The 16,114-nt window shown below is 36.4% G+C and overlaps 1 pseudogene; it reads right to left on the minus strand.

Annotated features, from left to right (window-relative positions):
• Positions 1-1,692: 1,692 nt before the first annotated feature.
• LOC114036063 lies at positions 1,693-2,105 on the minus strand (annotated as a pseudogene).
• Positions 2,106-16,114: the final 14,009 nt, after the last annotated feature.

The following is a 16,114-nucleotide window of genomic DNA, read 5'->3' on the forward strand; positions in this document are numbered from 1 at the left end:
AGAGAAAGCATGGTATTGGATCCGGAATCAGAAGACCTGAGTTCAAATCCTGACTCTAACACTTGTCAACTATGACTTTGAACAAGTCACTTGACCTCCTTTGGTTCTGTCTCATCATCTACAAAATTAATGTGTTGGCCTAGATGACCTCTAAGATCCTTTCAAGCTCTAAAGCTATGACATGATGATCTAATTTAATTTGGGGTCACAGTTCTGCTACTTAAAAAAAATAATAATAACCTTGGGCAAGTCACTTAATATTTTTAGCCCCTGATTTCATAATCTTTAAAATATGAACATTAAAGCTCCTTCAAATTCTAAATCCTATGATCCTGCTAACTTTTATTTGAAGAAAACATATTAATATGCTTAAGATGAATGTTGATCACAGTGTTTTCAAATGTATTTATCCCACAGTGTCCCGAGTAATCTCGTAATTTTCCCATGCCCTGTATCATCTTGTCACCACCTGCAACAACAAGAAAACCCACAATTTATCTCTTTTTTGGCATTATAGCATATCATAAAGGCTGAGAGGGAAGAAGTAAAAGGAATTGAGAAACATGATTCATGCCATTCTTATAGCCTACGGTTTACTACCACTAATATCAAATATGGCTCAGAATGATCCTCATGAATTTAACAGACAATCAAAAAGGTACTTGAAAGTGTTATCCAGCAATTAGCACAAATTGACTAGCCTCCCTGGTTACTGAAAGCCCCTGGAAAAGCTGCAGGAATATCAAAAAGAACATGACTTAGGCAGCATAAGTGAAACACTGAATAGAGTTCTGCATATGAAGTCAGGAAGACCTGAGTTCAAATCCAGTCTCAGACACTTACTAGTTGTGTGACCCTGGACAAGTCCCTTACCTTCTGCCTGTCTCGGTTTCCTCAACTGTAAAAAGATAATAAGGGTCACAGGATTGTTATGAGAAAAAGACAACATTGATAAAATATTTTTGTAAAATGCTATGCAAACCTTAAATCACTGAGTTAATGTGAGATAGTATTATTATTGTTATTATTAATTCCAGATAGAAAAAGTCAAATAATTTTGGTGATCTAGGATCAGAAAAAAACAAAGAAGTAAGACTAAAAGCAAGACTTAACCCCTTTCTTGTGGAACATTCTCCACTGATGGATAACCTTGGGTAAATCTGGATCTGAGATAAATTCTCTCTTACATTTTAGTGAAAGAAGGTAATTTTCACAGATAAGTATAACTAGTGAAAAGAGTTTCATTTTGTGAAACCAGCAATTCCTTTGTATTTTAGGAGTTTTTAAAAAAAAGTACATTATTTTATATTTGTGAGTTTGGCTTCATGCAAAATGGAAAGATTTTCTCTTGGCAAAAGTTTCTTTTAAATTAAAAGTCAATCAATTTACACAAACATATTGAACATCAGGCACTAAATCTGATAGTGGAATAAGAAGTCATTGGAAAGGATTACCAAATTCTATGGCCTTAGCAGTAGACACTTTAATAAATAAGGTAATTTTAATGTATTTTCATTTTTCATGGAAATCTTGATACAACAGTAGATAACACTCCATCTTCCTTAAGCAACTCTGCTTGGTTTTGATTCCACAAACATCATGCCTCTCCCAGGATAAACTGATCACCAGGAATCTCATCATCACGCAGATTTTTTTTTTTGTCCATTGGAACATTTTTATTTATATGTATGTTTTACATCCTTAGAAAAAGAATCCCAGGATTTTTCCTCCTGTGTGTTTTCATATTGCTTCCTCATGATCCATGATGCCAGCTGAGGTTGTAAGCACAATGAACCCAAACTGACGGGATAGTAGCAGATTATTCTGCCACTTTTCCAGATCGTTCAACTGAACATGGGGCTCATTACACCACACTTGTTTAATCTGCCCGTGAGGTTCACAACAATTTTTCCTGCTCTGTGATCATCAATGATCTCAACCTCACCAATGTAACCATGCTTCGTCATCACAGTTAAGAACCGGACAATTACTTCAGAGCATGGCCTAATGAGAACCTGGCATTTTCCTCGCTTTTCTGCATTGTTGATGCTTTTGAGAGCATCTGCCAGGACATTCATACGCACCATGGTGCCAGCGCTGCAAGATGGCGGAAACATCACCATGCAGGTTGATGCAATTTTTGATACTCAGCTCCTCAGTGGCCTCTCCCCTCTGATCTGAAACCTGGAGGGTAGTGTGGTAAATTTCTTCCAAAGCCTTCTTTTATAGAGAACTCTGAACTTTCACATAACTATCCATCTTCCATCAGCAGTTCACCTTGGCTTTGAGTCCATGGAGTGGCATGCCCAGTCAAGTATCCCTGGTGTCCCCGTTCCCTTCCCCTCAGCTTTTTTATCTCTGTCCATTAGATTGTAAGCCTCTTAAGGGCAAGGATCTTTCTTCTTTCTCATTTGTATCTCATAGCTTAGCACAATGCCTAGCACATAGTAAGCTTAATAAATGTTTATTGAATTGAATTGAATAGGTGTCATAATAAATTAGTCCTTTGGTCTGATTGATTCCTTCACCTCTCCAGGCTCTCTTGACTTTCCAGATTTCTCTTCCATGTTCCTATGAGAATATTTTCTCTTCTTCCTCCAATCCTTTCTCAGCTTCATTTTCTGTTTCCTTCCTCATTAGAATACTAACTTCTTGAGGGGAAAGATTATCTTTCTTTTTACTTGTGTAATCTGTCCTTTGATCACACCTAGGTTGCCTACCATGGAGATCCCTATGTCTTCCTACCACACGAGTGGACGTAGCCTCCTCAATTGGAGGTGGTAAAAAGAGGTAAGCTACAGACGTTTCCCTCTCTTTCCCACCATATTCTTGGCTGTGCTCCTAGATATTGTTCCCAGTGTGGACTCTAGGAACTGAATGGGTGCTCTCCTTTCACCTCAGCTTATGGAATGGGACTGGAGTTATTTGTTTCTGCTTTTGTGTTATTTGTCATCAGTTTCAGAACCTGGAGGTGATCCATGAGGACCAGAACTATGGTGACCCTGAAGCTATGATTGCAGGTGGGGTATAGCAGCCAATGAGGCATGGAAACCCTGAGAAGCCAAGGCACCTAGTACTCCAGCCTCAGGAGGAGTTTTGACCTGGAAATATGCTCTAAAGGAACCAAACGTAGCTATGAACCTAATTCCCTTTCCCTCCCCAGGGTCTGAGGTGGTACAGGGAGGAAGAGGGATGTTGGGAGAATATGTTTGTATATTTGTTATGATACCTTCGGAGGTAAATATATTCCTTTGTAAAAGCCCCACTGTGTTACTCTTGTGTTTGTATGCCCAGCACAGAGTAAGTACTTCATAAATGGGTGTTATTGACTCAATGGAGCAAACTGAAATGCCCAGGTTCATAGTAATTCTGTCATTTGAAGTATAATTATGAAAGTCATGAATGGCTTGTGATTATGCCTCCAGTGTGAGAGTTAAAGCTCTCTAACAATGAACTAGTGGGTCTGGGCTGCCAGCCTTGGGCTAGGAAAGGACGCTCACCCCTAGTCTGGCTCCTGGAGATATCCCACTCCTATATCCCCAAAACAAAGGGACACGAGGAAATGCAAAGGTTAGAATAACCATTGATGTTTGTGAGAAATAAGATTAGACTGGATTGATCAATAAATAAACATTTAATAAGCATTTCCAATGTGTCACACACTGTGCTAAGTGCTGGGGATACAAAAAGAGGCAAAAAACAGTTGCAGTCTTTATTAGAATAAAAGAGTACATTTGGCTACAGTAGCTGAAGTAAGGCAGGGGAAGGTGAGTAGGACCACCAGTTCCTTCACATTCCCCAGAAGTATCAGTTCAGTTTTGGTTTTTTTTTTTTGTTTGTTTGTTTTGGTTTGTTTGTTTTGTTTTGTTTTGTTTTGTTTTTGTGTGCATGTGTTTGTTTTGTTTTTGTTAGCTCTTCAGTCATGTGAGCAAGTGCCCATGATTAAAATAAAATAGTTACAGCTTCAATTGCTTATTTAGCTTTCATCTCCCCCTCCATCCTGCCCCCACCAGAGAATAGAAGAAGGGAGGGAAGTGCAAATGTCCTGAACTGTTCCTGCCATTGAGCTATTTCTTCAAATAGTTGGGAGAAGGAGGGAGCCCCACCACCACCACCTCCTCTAGTGTATTTCCTCTCCTTTTGGTCCCACTCATTTCTCAAACCATGTTGTATTTCCTTGCCATGGTAGATAAACAAAGAACTCCAAATCTCTGCAGAAGTTGTTGCTAGCACTTTCCCCCACTAGAGGAGAGGTTGAGTAATGCATTCAAAATCATAGAATGTATAGGTCTGGAATATGCCTTATGGATCGTATGTAGGGTTTCCCAGAAGTCTTTTAAAACTGCTCTAAGACTTTTGGAATAGTCTGCATTTCAACCTTATTATTTTACACATAGAGAAACTCAGGTACAAATGTTAAGTCACTTTACCAAAGCAGCTCAGCAGAATGCTGAACCCAGGTATCTTCCAGACTAGTGCTATCTTGGCTACTTTTAAGATAGAGATCACTAAACAGATTTGAGGGTTTTCTTGGTAGCCCAGGGACATCATATGGAAAATCAATCATTATAATATGCCTACAAACAATGATGTCCTCAAGAGCTATGGAGGTGTATAGGGCTATTAGATTTTACATTAAATGTCCCCAGAGGCAGGGGAGTCATAATTCTGATTCTGTTTACTCCCATTGCTGTCAGCTATTACGCCTTGTTCTCAGTGTGTCCACATGATTTTAATCTATCAGTTATTTTTCACACAATTGTCTGGAGAGAGCCTGAAGGTTAACTCTATCTCCCTGGTGCAATTAAGAGAGAACTCTCAGTTAGAAAGGATCTCTATACTCATAAACCACTTTGTGCCTCTGCTATGCCTATAGAACATAATGTCTTGAATTAGAATATGTGTATGTGTTTTGGTCATTCTAGATTCTAGGATGCATAAGGAAGGGATCTCATTTATCCTTGTATTTCCCTTCATACCCAGCTCAGTGACTTGCATCTAAATGTTTCTTGAATACATGAATTGGCTTTTTCACTATTGTTTGCTATTCACAGGTCTTCATTTATTTCCAGTTTCTTGACTGCGATCTAGATTTGTGGTTGCTAGAATTCTGATCTCTTGAAAAGTGTGTGTGTGTGTGTGTGTGTGTGTGTGTGTGTGTGTGTGTGTGTTTGGAAAGAGATTGGGGTGAGGTCACCATAATAAAGAATAAGGTGGTATAAAGCAAAAGTTCCTAGGTGAATAAATTTTTTGATTGATTGGTTGATAGAAGAAACCACAAGTTCTTTGATTAGGATGTAATGAGCTTAACCATTTATGAAAACTTATTTTGAAGTAAAAGGAAATACTTCTTCTTGCTGAGGAAAATGACTTCTGAAATGATATCAAATTAAATGAAAGAAACAATTAGTCACCCAATTTTCATCACATACAACAAATTGTCAGAAGAAAGTAAGACAATAGGGAAATAGTAATAACCTGTGGGAATTTAATTCAACAAGTGTTTATTAAGCACCTAGTATGTACTGGATACTATGCTAGGGACAGTGGATACAAAGCAAAACAGATCCTTCCCTTAAGGACATTACAGATACACCATGTACTCAAGTAAGTAAATTAAAGTACATATGTGAAGCAATTCCTCAATTAAATAGATGAGGTGACTGAGTGCTTCACTTCCCAATGAAGGGTGTGGACATACCCATTAATCCACCTATTGTCACTTAAGTGAGGATAACTGATTATACATCAGTGATTGGTGATCCCTGATGATTTAGTTGAGTTGGTCACTTCTTTGTGTTAGGCCTATACGATCAATCAACATTTATTAGGCACCTACTATGTACCAGGCGTTGTGCTAAGTGCAATAAAAGAGTCCTTTTCATTAGAGATACCAAGAGAATAAGACAAGACTAGAAACCTAAGGATCCTAGGCAAGGTAGAGAAGGCACATTTAACCATGTAGCTTCACTCAAGAGCTAATTAAAATGTTCCTTATGGTTCATATTAGTCAACACTAAAGTTCAACTAATGAAAGCTAGCAGCATGCTTATACTTTTTTCTGTTTCACATCTCACCACTGAGTCTATCATGACAAAGGGAAACTAGCATATTTTTTTTTCCAAACAAGTCCTAAACAATCAAAAAAAATTATTGAATTTGCATATTGGTTGGTAAATGTTGGTCTCATGATAGCAATTCTATCCTGTCATATACAATGCAGAAAAGCAATCAGGTGTATTCTATGTGTGATGATGGATTGCTGGGAATCTCAGGGTTCAACTGAGTGCCTGCTTGACTTTCCATCTCTGTATTAATGGCATCAACAAGAAAAATGGTGGAGAGTTACACCACTTGAGAGGCAATCTCTGGAACTTTAATTTTAGTAATGGCTCATATGTTTAGCAAACATTGAAAATATTTGTTTGAAAAGTCAGGGGAAAGAATAGGTATTTTCAAAAACAGCTGTCCAGCTTACTCCACATGGAGTGAATAAATTCCTATGGTCAATCAGGACAGAACATAAGGCTTGAGACTTTAGCCTTCCCTGTTTAATAAAGATTGGTGTATGATAGTGCAGACAGTACTGTACTTTGAGTCAAGAAGATGCAGGCTGCAGTCCCCCTTTCCACACTTAATAGATGTATAGCCACTGGTATGTCATTTATCCTCTCTGAACCTCAGTTTCCTCACGTGGAAAATAAGAATGGTGGGACTAAATGACTTCTAAGATCCCTTCTTCCAATACATCAGTGAAGCAATTTTTGTTTTTGTTTTCATTTTTGTTTTTTACCCAGGGATCTGAGCTCTGACTATACACATAGTGCCTGTGTTTGTACCTTTGTTTTCTCAGAATAGACTGTAAGTTATTCTGGGGATGAAGCACACTTTGCTATTTATTTTTAAATTTCAATAATACTAAATACAAAGCCCTACAAAGAACTGATATCCAATAAAGACTTAACTAAAACAAATCAATTCAATTCCACTGATTATTATAGCTTGATATTTATTTTAGATTGTAAATATATATTTAATTTCAAATGAATTGCCCCCATTTTCCCTCTTCCCCACCCCATAAAAAAATAAAACACAGAATGCTTTACAGAAAAAATGAGCGTTACAAATGCACGTACAGATTGGTCTTAAATTCAGCTGTCTTTTAAGGACGTTGGATCCTCAGACACATAATTAATTACAGTCATGAAATACAATATAAATAATGCACATTCACATCCTTCATTTTGTGGAATGGAAGTGGAGACATGTTTGAATCATTCTACCTGACAGCCCAAAACTGTCCAAATCAAATATAGTACTTTTATTACAGAGCAATCAAATCTCTAATTAGGGCTGACATTTCACTCGTCATTTTCCTATCATTACTGCTGCAGCTTGTGCTGTTTGACAGCCTAAAAAAATCTGGATAAGAACAATACCAGGGGAAAATGACTATTTTAAAATAATCCTCTGTCAGAGAAGTGTGACCAAAGTTGTAATTCATACCAATCATATACATATGTGTAAATACATTTGCTGAATAGCAAATATATACATTATATATATATATATATCTAGAATAGACATATATACACCTGAGAACATATTGATTGACTTGAATGGCCTAAGTTAATGATGCAAAAGGATAGTAGGAAAAATAGAATTACCTCATTCTTGCATTCCAAATGGTTAAAGGTATGCTAATATACATGTATAAATATGTTTATATCTGTAGGTATATATTTATGTAACTATATGCATATAGTACATATGTGCATATATAACATTTATATGTCATAAATATCTATTATATGTCGATAAACATCTATTGTTTTGTACTTATTAGAATGTGTATGTCAGGACCTATTAAACAAAAATGAGAAATGGTACTAGAAGGAGGTAATTCCCATCTCTTTGATTGTAGTTTATGCTCTCCTCTGTCAATTTGGGTATGCCACTTCACCTTGCTGAACCTCAGTTTCTATTAAGAAGGTTGCCTGGTATAGTGGAAAGACTACCACCCCTGCAGGTCAAAAGTCCAAGATTCAAATGCCGCCTCTGATACAGATTCCTTGCATGACCTTAGTTAAGTCACTTAAGATTCCTAGACCTCAATTTCCTCATCTATAATATGAAGGGTTTGGACTAAATGTCTTCTGAGGTCCCTTTTTCCTCTCAGCACTTCTTAAACTGGAGGTCACGACCCCTCATTAGTAAAAGGTTTCTGAAAACACAATGACCAAAAATTGATTAAAAATCAAACACGTAATGAATCCAAGGTTTTTCTGGTGCTGCTTGCCTATGCCGCATTTCACAACTTCACTGAATCCTTGGTTCTGAACACAAAACATGGGTACTTTGCACCATGCATACCCTCAAGCCACAGAACATCAACTAAGCCACTGACTGGAAAAAGGGTCACTAGGGGTCAAGAATGGAGAAAATTTGAGAAACCCTGCTCTAGATTCATAATTTTATGATCACATGATTTCTTGACTCCAATCAAGTTTTTTCATTACATCATGCTTCAATACCATGTGGATTGTTAGACTTGGAATCAGAGACCTGAGTTCCAACCCGAATTGAAACACTTATTAGCTGTGTAACTCTGGTCAAGTCATTTAAATTCAACCTCAGTTTCCTCATCTACAAAATGGGAAGAATAAAAGCATCTTCCTCAGATGGTTTTTGTTAGAACCAAAAAAGATAATAAATGTATAATGTTTTGCAAACCTTAACTCAGCATCTAGATGTGATGTTGTTGTCATTCTTTACCAAAGTTGATAGGCCTCCAATTTCCCTGGGCAACACATGGAAAAAATATTTTAAGGTAATTCAAGTGAACCTCATATTTTAATCTAAATTAGTTGACTTTATGTTTGCAGCAAAGGCATGACACTGTGTGAGCTTTCATAGATGACTTCTCATTGCCTCAATTTCCCATTAATGCAATGGAAAGAATCACTAACCCTGACATTTATTTTCATTGTTATCTACAAATGCAAATTCAGTTATTAATTAATAAAAACCATATCCAGACTTACTGCTGCTACAGGCACAGCAGTATAGTTTTGCCTCAATGCTCACACTTAACTCCCATTAATGCTAATACAGGTAATGCACTGAGCTGAGAACAATGTCTATAGAAAATGTCTCCCCCACTAATCCAGTATCTTAATCCTTCTGCAATTACCTAAGAGGTAGGAATGTCAAACTCAATTCCAGCAACAGCCTATCAGTTGTGCTTGTAGTGAAGCAGTAATTCAGGCCATACTTTGCCTCTAATTTAGGGATTCATTCATTGTAACCATTTTCAGAATCCTTTTCACCCTTTTGTGTTTCTGACTGAACATCTGCTGTACATCATGGCCTCAAACTTGCTAACTCCTATTTAATTAAAGCAGCAAGAATACTCTAAGTAAAGTGGAATCAGATAGGACTACAGGGGAACATTCTCTACTGTGGAAGATTCAGAAAGTCTGAGAAATTTTTAATGTTAAGTGTTGCTGACAGTGGGAGTGAAGAACACTAATTTCAAGAAGTGGGTCTGTCCATAGCATCTCTCTGCTGGTTGACAGGGAGCTTTGGGATATATTCTCATCTATCTATTTCCTTTTTCTGAAAGTCCTATCATATTTTTCTTTACAACTATTATATTTAGCATTGACCTCAGGAAGAGGCATGAAACTTATTACAGTGTGTGCAACTTAATATATAAATAGTTGGATTTTCTCTTTAAAAAATTTCAAGCTATTGAAAAGACTAACAAAAGAAGAGTAAAAATCAAGAAGGATTACATAGCTTGATGCCAATTAAACATCCCAGCAAGGTCATGCTACTGGCTTTATGATTCCATTTGTCTAATAGATTTGAGATGGACCAAAGATACACCAGGGCCTTTAGGGGTCATTCTCTTCATATTTCTCAGTTGCCTCCAGGGAAAGGAACATTTCAGGACATTTCTACTGTTTCTGAACAGGCAACACGATGTAGTGTTTGCTAGGATGCCTGATTTTTTTTTTTTACATACAGACTGAGTTATCATTGGATAATTTGTTATAAGACCAAAAACAGGGATATTGAAGGGACTGACAGTCTACTATCTGGTTGTTATTCAGGGTCAGTTGTTTAAACGAGGATCATTTGATAACATTGATGATCACAACTCCTACTTTTTTAACCTTATTTATCCTAATGCTTCAATCTGCCTTTTGTAAGACAGTAAGGAGTCTCCTAGATTTCAGTTATCCATGATTAAAGCCTTTGGCAAAATGCTAGACATTAACTCGTACAGCCACCATGAGGAATATGGAATTACATTACGTTCTCACTGCCATTGTATCTATTATTGTCCAGAAGCTTTTATAAGCATCATTACCTTATACCCTTTTAAAAACTGTCTGTAATGCAAGGTTAAATCTACTTTCTCAAGCTACATTAAATCTCATTTTAAACACCCTTATTGTTAGAACACATGCATCACTATTACAGTCACCCATTCATGCTATATAGTTAAGGTTGAGTTGCAGTTTCCATTAAAAACTCTGTCAAGTGTTTTAACTCCTCTGCAGAAAATCTCTTTGGACTGAAAATTGCCATATAAGTTCTTTCTCAAACCAAGAGGAAATTTAACAATTAAAACATCTTTAACAGGAAAATTAGGGTCATGCATTTCAGCAGTAAATTGGTACAGGTAGATGATCAAAATACCTTTAGTTTCTCAATGAAATGTAGCCAAAGATAGACCTGTAATAGAGTTTTTTTTTTTCCTTTACCTGTAATATTTTTCAAGCTGATGAACTTGACAACTTGATTCTGTTCATAAAAGTGCCCAACCTTATCCAATCTCTAGCCCACAACATGGGAATTCTCCAAAGCAATAATGGTATTTTCTAATTGCCATTTACATTTTTTAAGAACAGTGATAGAGGAATTGGTATGGGTCTAGAATTCAGTAGTCATACTCTATCTACCACAAAAGGCAACATGGTATGGTGAATAAAGAGGTAACCTCTAAGGCAGGAAGATCTGGGGCCATGTTTTGCCTCTGACACATACTGGCTCTATGACTCTAGGCTAATCACTTAACCTCTCAATTTTCTAGGCAACAATCTAAGCTTTTAGCTTAAAGAAAAAAGTGATCATCATTGGTAAATAGAATGTCCTCACTCAGGAGTTACCTATACCTATGAAATCATAGATCCAGTGCCTATCTCTATCTCTATTCTAGCTTAAATACTACCAGAGCCTGGCATTTATAGTGTACAATTATACAAAGCAGAGAGTTCAATAATATAACAAATGTACAATAGATATACTAAGTAATGTTTAACATGTTACTTCACTTCCCCATCTCCTCCTTTAGGTTCACCATAAGAAGACCACTGTAAATGGTGGGAGAGAAGAAGAAAAAGAGTGTTTTATTTATTCCAGTATTTTAAGACAAGCATCATTCTCATTATCAGATCATTCTCATATTACCAGTCAGCTGGTGGTACAGTAGATGGAAAGAGCACTGGGCATGCAATCAGGAAGATAAGTTCAAATCTAGCCTCACATATTTAATAGATGTAGGCCAATGGACAAGTCACTTAACCTCTATTTGCATCATCAGTTTTCTCAACCCTAAAATGAGAATCATAATAGCACTTACCTCATAGGGCTGTTGTGAGGATCAGATGAGATAGTAATATTAAAAAAAAATGCTTAGCACAGTACATAGTAAGCACTATATAAATACTCGTTCTCCCTCCTCCCCTCATTATCTTATACTTTCAAAGCATAAATAGCCTATCTTGTGTGTGTGTGTGTGTGTGCGTGTGTGTGTAGATTTCTTTGATAACATTCTTTATTCAGCTTCTGCTTTGTAGCTCTTTGTTTATGATGCTTTCCAGCCCCTTCCTGTCCATCATATGCCTCTCTACTGCCTACTAGGTGATCCTCAACTTTGGTTTTTCAAAGGCTATAGTACTTCATTACTTGAAGTCTATCTGATGATGGGATGAAAAATGTCACTAAATCCAACTACCTTGACATCATAGGTCATAGGATCATATATCTAGCACTAGAAAAAACTTTAGAGGACATCTAATCCAATTCAATCATTTTATAAATAAGGCTCAAAGGAGTTAAATGATTTATTCACAACGATACAGGTAGTATCAAAGGCTAGATAACCTTTGGAAATCAAAAAAAAAGCAAAAAGAATGTGGTATCAAATTGTAGGCCAAATTTGTAAGCACATGCTGTAGTCATCACTTCCAACTTCCTAAGTTATTTTGAGAATTGAATCTGTAATGGATGTAGATCCATCAGGCAATTTCATTCAGTATCATCAATACAAAGCATTAAACAGTAAGATAAGCTCATTTACATTTGGATATTCATCCATTAGCCAACCACGTATTTAATCCACTGCTAGGGTACTGTTGCTCATCGTAGCATCTGTATAGGATTCATCCAAGCAGTGAGATGGAATGAGCTGAGCATAATTTGCCAAAGAAATATTTCAAAGACATTCTGAAGTACAAATTAACCTAATGTACCCAGAGAATAGTGGTAAAGATGAATAGTTGAGAGACCAGCCAGCCTAATGATCAGCAAAGAATGAGGTTTAATGAATAGAGGCAAGGTGCTATAGTGGGAAGAACATTAGGTTCAGAAGCATGATACCACCTTCTGAGAATAGACTCCAGCACTTAGCAGCTATATGAACTTGGGTAAGTGATTTAACCTCTTTTAATCTTTGGTTCTTCATATGTGAAAAGTGGAATCAAAAAGTGGGGAGGAGTACAGTGGGGGGCAGGGAAGGGTGAGCTAGAAAAAGACTGTATTTTCTCAGCAGATTGGAGATTCTGTAGAAATCGTTTACATTCATAATGAGGGAGGCAATGGCCCTGATGTATTCTGACTTGTCAAACAACATTTAGGTGCCATATTATGAAAATGACAATGATCAACTGGAGGACTTTCCAAGAGGCTACCCATAATCTTCTATTTAAGGCTCAAGGCTGTAAATTGAGATACTTAATTTGGAGACAGGAAGACTTAAGGAGGGATATAAAAGCTATCCTTAAGTGTTTGAAGAAGCACTACGTAGAAGAAGTTTTGGACTTGTTCCATTGAAACCTAGAGGGCAGAACGAAGAATAATCAATGAATATCAGAATGGAAAATTGCCATCACCATTAAGGCAGTTAAAAATTATGATTTATTTTTGCCTTAAGATGAAGTGGGCTACCCATCACTGCATGTCATCAAGAAGAGGTTGAATGAACACTTGTTGGAGATGTTATGTATAAGATTCCTGTTTATCTGTAAGTTGGAATAGATAATACATGAAGCAACTTTCAACTCCAAAAGTCTGTGATCACAAATTTGATATCAATCCATGACCATATTGTAAAATACATTATTTAAGGGAATATCTGTGAGCATTTAAAAGGAGAGGAGAGCATTAAAAACCAGTGTGTTTTCATTAAGAACAAGTCATGCCAGACTAACCTCATTTCCTTTTTTATTAGGCAAATTAGAATGTCAAGCAAATTCTGTGATCATATATACCTGGATTTTTTTTTTTTGGTGGAGGAAGGTAATTGGGGTTAAGTGACTTGCCCAGAGTCACACAGGAGTAAGTGTCTGAGGTCAGATTTGAACTCAGGTCCTCTTGACTCCGGGGCTAGTGCTCTATCCACTCTGCCACCTAGTTGCCCCCATATCTGGATTTTAACATATTTCTCGTGAGATTATTATGGGAAAATGGAGCGATATAGAATGGAGGACTGCGCAGTTAAATGAATCCAGACTTTGTTGACTGGTAGAACCTAAAGAATGACTAATGAATGCAAGTCAGTTCTGAGGAGAGTCTGGTGGCATGACCCCGGGCACTTCCCTTGATCCTATTCTGGCCAGCACTGTTATCAAGGATGAAGTTGTTAGTGACATGTGTGTCAAATTTGCAAATGACACAAAGAACTTTAATACTTTCTGGAGCATATCTCAAACTGTTTTGCTCCAGGACAATTTTATACTATTAAAATTGTTGAAGATATCCTCAAAAAAAATTTTGTTTTTCAGTGGAATATTAATGTCCCCGCATTAAAATATCAATAATATTATGAAAAGAGTTTTGAGCTCATGGATTCTCTAAAAGAATGTTGGGGACCCTAGATAACACCTAGAGAATGGACTGATTTAATGGATCCTTGAGCTAATCAATGTGAACATTCTCTCCAATGAGGCTTATCACAATCCACCCACACTTTCCCATCCTGTCAAACTCATGTCCATATAATTTCATAAATCTTCTATAGGAGAACCAGTATTTTGGGGTCCTTGTGGTATTAAAATCCAAACATATTTCAGTAGGTCAAAAGGAGGACTGAAGTTCACAAAATTACATTTAATTGGGTTAAAGTCTTGTCCTTGAGTTTAAAAAAATCAATTGCACAGGTATTAAAAGAGAGAGACATTAGAAGGTGTATTAAAAAGACTTCCAGGCTCTAGTAAATAAGCAGTGTAATATATCAACCAAAAGGGATAATTAGGCTTCTTTAATGTAAGTATCAAATACAGAGTGAAGGAGGGCAGTTTTATTGTACTCTGTCCTTGTCAGACCATATTTAGAACGTTGTGCCTATTCTGGGGACATTTTAATAAGCACAAGCTGAGGATAGCATCCAGAAAAGACTAATCAAAATTGTAGGGGCAACATAAATCATGCCATATGAGTTAAATTGAAATGAATTTACCAATTCAATTGAAGGAGAATTCATTCATTGGCTCTTTATGTAAAAGGCACTGGGTAATATGCTGGAGATAAAAAAAAATGAGAATGAAACAATCCCTACTTTCAAGGAGCTTATATTTTTACTATGGACCTTATATTTATCCAAAAAGAATGCATGGAAACTTGGTGATAAGAAAATCTGAGAAAGATATAACAGCTTGAAGAATTGCACTGTGGGAGAAGTAGGTTTATTCCTCTTGGCCAGAAAGAACAAGACTTAGGAGCATTTTTAGAGAAACATACTTCAGTTTTACATAAAAATTTTTGAATAATGAAAGATATTATAAAATACAATGGGCTGTTTTAAAAATAAATGTCAATTAATCTGCAACAATGTAATAATCATCTACTATGAATGAGGAATTTTGCTATGTGCTAGGAATACAAACACCAAAATGAAACAGTCCCTATACTCAAGGAATTTATGTTCTACAAGGAAGCTTACAAATACAAATGTGAGACAGTCTCTGACTTCAAGGAGCTTACATTCTACTAGAGTATTTGCTCCTCAATGGACATCTCTAAACAGGGACTAGCTGACCATTTATTGAGAATATTATAGATGGGATTGTGATGTTTGTAGTATAAAGTTTGATTTTTTTTAAAATTCTATTACTCTGATTCTAATCCAGGATAACCTCTTTTGCAGAATAGACTGTATAGAGGAAGAACACTGGATTTGGACCTAGGTTCAAATATCTACTCCACCACTCACTATGTTTATGATTTTGGACATGTCATTTCACTAAACTCTCTGGGCTTCAAGTTTCCTCATCTGTAAGATGAAGGGATTCAACTAAAAGACTTCTAAATTTCTTTCCTGTGCTTAATATGTGGCTTCATAGGATTGTGATCCAAACTGGTATTTGAAAATTGCCTAAGAAAAGAAAAGTTTATTGATCACATGAGTTACTGGAAATTTTTAGCCAAATGCTTTATCTATGAGGGTTAGCTCTCTAGATCAAATCAAAGGTCTGTTGATGCTATCATTTGATGCAAATAAGGGACCAAATAGCTAATCTTAATGTTCGTGATCTGCTTACTGCCTCTTACGGAAAATAGAAAACTCAAAAGATGAGTTATTTGACTTAAATTTCAAAAATGTCAGTGATAATAAGAATAAAATGCCTCTACAAACCTAATCAAAAGTGTTTAAAGTTTAAAAAAAAGTTGAAAGAAAAGTATGTCTATCTCCAGAATCAAATATTATAGAGAACAGATACAGGAAAAGTAGCTGAAAGACCCAGAAATTCATAGGAGCTAAAATTCATAATAAAACCCATGTCTTCAAACACAAATGTCTAAGTTTAGGCAATAAGATAGAGGA

The sequence above is a fragment of the Vombatus ursinus genome, unplaced genomic scaffold, assembly GCF_900497805.2.
Source record: "Vombatus ursinus unplaced genomic scaffold, bare-nosed wombat genome assembly UNPS02009573.1, whole genome shotgun sequence".
Lineage (NCBI taxonomy): Eukaryota > Metazoa > Chordata > Mammalia > Diprotodontia > Vombatidae > Vombatus > Vombatus ursinus.